The 2,980-nt window shown below is 34.6% G+C and overlaps 1 long non-coding RNA gene across 1 annotated transcript; it reads right to left on the bottom strand.

Annotated features, from left to right (window-relative positions):
* Window positions 1-1,466: 1,466 nt before the first annotated feature.
* On the bottom strand, window positions 1,467-2,404 carry LOC139904171 (uncharacterized). Its single transcript, XR_011778690.1, has 3 exons — window positions 2,315-2,404; window positions 2,081-2,163; window positions 1,467-1,623 (listed from the first exon to the last, which is right to left on the bottom strand). It is a non-coding gene; the product is annotated as an uncharacterized lncRNA (long non-coding RNA).
* Between the last annotated feature and the right edge of the window lie 576 nt (window positions 2,405-2,980).

Raw genomic sequence — 2,980 nt, 5'->3', positions numbered from 1 at the left:
CGCCCTAGATTTGCGGGCTGACGTGGCATGCAACTTGCTTGCATGCTCGTTCCGTTATCAAGTGGTCATTCTGGGACAGGGTGTCTGCTCCGGGGTAATGCACTTTCTCCCGAGATAACGTACCTGTCCCGAGAGAATGTCTTCGTGTTGGTTTGGAATGCCGAGACGGTAGTGTCGGCGGGTTGATTCCAGTTAAGGCATCACGGTGCTCTCAGTCTAGCCGGGTAGGTTTCGCCAGACACTTGTTCCAAGTGTTTCTTCACGGTTATGATTATGGTGGCTGGCTTTACGACGGCTGGTTATGATTATCGTGACCGGCTGCGTGGTGCCGGTTGTGTATGTGTCATCCAGGTTCTTGGTCTTGCCATTTGTCCGTCATGGTAGAATATCCGGGAAGACGTCAGACGGATGTCGAGAAAAGGAGTCGGCAATCCGTGACGCGTAGTACCGGGTAAGATTTTTGCCGAGATGCTTGCCTATTTTGAGACGGATCATTATGCGTATCATTAAATCTCTTATTTTTCGTATTTTTATTCAATAAAAAAATAGATAATCAAACATGATCAAAGAAATTTGTTACAAAAGTATTACCTTTAAAGAGATAACGGAGATAACACTGACGACAAATAACGACCACGACGTTGATGACGAAGGTTTGAAATGAGTCGCAATAAAAGTGTAACCCTATCGGTTGACCATCAATTAAAAAAACCAAATCCAAAATCCTAGAGTTAAATCGCAGTTGCAGTTCACTTCCAATCTCTGTTACGGCCATCTTCATCACCGCCGTCTTAGTAACCACTGTTATCACCACCTCAAGGCTCAGATATGGAACTTTTTGGAACAAAGGTAACTAACATCAGTGATTAGAAACCAGCAATCGTTACATAGATTACAGTTTCAAAAGCATGATTCAACGTGATCAATCATCATAACAAATGCAGAATACCGATCAACGATTGTTTCACATAGGTTCTTGGACTCCACACACTTGTCCATCCTGAAGGTAAATAGAAAAAACAAAAAGCTCAAAATTAATTTTCGGATTTATATAACTGTGCAAACATTACATGATAGCTATATAAAAATTTGGGATTTTGTAAACCTCAACTTCCACAAACACACCAATGGCCCTTAATTTTTCATATATAAGTACAACACTTCTGGAGTAGGGACTGTACAAAATTTAAAAGACCAAACATGTACTTCAACTGTACTTATTAATTTTGAAAACTTTGAATTGACTGACTCGTGTATCGCAAGTGATACATCAAAACTATAACTACATGTCAACATTAACTAATTACATCTTCTAATCATTATTACACACCAAATTCACAGTAATACATAAACAATCAACAAATGCAACACATCATAAGACTTTAATATTACTTACCACTTTGCTAATTTCTGAATTCGTTCATCCATTTTGACTCGCGAAACCCTTGGCTGATCACAAAGCGATTCGGTGACGGACTTACGCTTCTCTCTACGAATTTTAACAGTTTTCATTAGTTTTAAATACTCATCAAATGAAGGCTTAAATTCTTGTTCCTTTTCAGCCATCGTACCTAAATTTGAACTCATTAAAACAATCTTGAAGAAATCATTGGTGGTAACCACCTAAAAGAAAGACAGTAATAAGTAATAACCATACAACAATCAACAATTACAAAACAATAACCAAATTAATAAAGAGCACAAGAAACTTATCAAACAATCAGTTAGTATATTCCTCTTCAAACATCACACAAACACATACCGTAAATGTAAAACTACAAATAATCTGGTTACAAAGTCTATAATACATGACCTCAAGAGTCAGAAGACATTTCCATAATTTTTTTAACAATCATATAACATCAAACATTGCGCATGCATAAAAAAAATGCAACAATCGGTAATTAAAAAAAAAAAGACAACACAAAAACACATACCAGAAACACATGTGTTGACACAATAATTAACAAATCAATAATCAAAAAATGTAAATAGAATTTCAACATGAAATCGGATCATATCAAATGGGATCGCAAACTTAACATGCAAAAATTAGATGTGATTGAAGTAATTTTCAAACCTTAGGACCAGCCGGAACACTTCTTCACAACGACGTTCTCGAAGTTTTGCAATCAACGCAAATCTCCTCATCTGAACTGATTCCTGTAACACTTATCACAATTAGAAAACCTAATTTCGAGCTACAAAAAAATCGCCACTTCTAGAGAGAAAAAAAGGTGTTGATGAGAAAAACACAGATCTGGAAAAAATTTCAATCAAAGCATTTCAATAAAACTAAAATAAAATCAATTACCTCAATTGCTGCTGCCTTCGATTTTGGGCCGATTAAGGCAATTATGATTGATGTTCAGTGGCGACGACGACTGGCGGTGGTGGCGGTGATGATTCATGTGCATGTGCAGTGACCGAACTTTTCCATATATTTATATATATTAAATGAAATTGATATTTATATGATTAAGTGTTTTAAATATGTTAAGCAACCAAACTTGTTAAGACTTGATTAATTGAAATAGGTTTTATATAGACAATTGACCACCCAAGTTGACCGGTGATTCACGAACGTTAAAACTTGTAAAAACTATATGATGTCATATATATGGTTGTATATATAGTTAACATGGTATTATGATAAGTAAACATATCATTATGTATATTAACAATGAACTACATATGTAAAAATAAGACTACTAATTTAAGGATTTCGAAACGAGGCATATATGTAACGATTATCGTTGTAATGACATTTAATTGTATATATATCATATTAAGATATATTAATACATCATAATATCATGATAATGTAATAATTTAACATCTCATTAGATATAATAAACAATGGGTTAACAACATTTAACAAGATCGTTAACTTAAAGGTTTCAAAACAACACTTACATGTAACGACTAACGATGACTTAACGACTCAGTTAAAATGTATATATATGTAGTGTTTTAATAT

Source organism: Rutidosis leptorrhynchoides, chromosome 4, assembly GCF_046630445.1.
Source record: "Rutidosis leptorrhynchoides isolate AG116_Rl617_1_P2 chromosome 4, CSIRO_AGI_Rlap_v1, whole genome shotgun sequence".
Lineage (NCBI taxonomy): Eukaryota > Viridiplantae > Streptophyta > Magnoliopsida > Asterales > Asteraceae > Rutidosis > Rutidosis leptorrhynchoides.
Note: the sequence above shows the minus strand (reverse complement) of the source record. Positions and strands in the feature narration are given on the sequence as shown.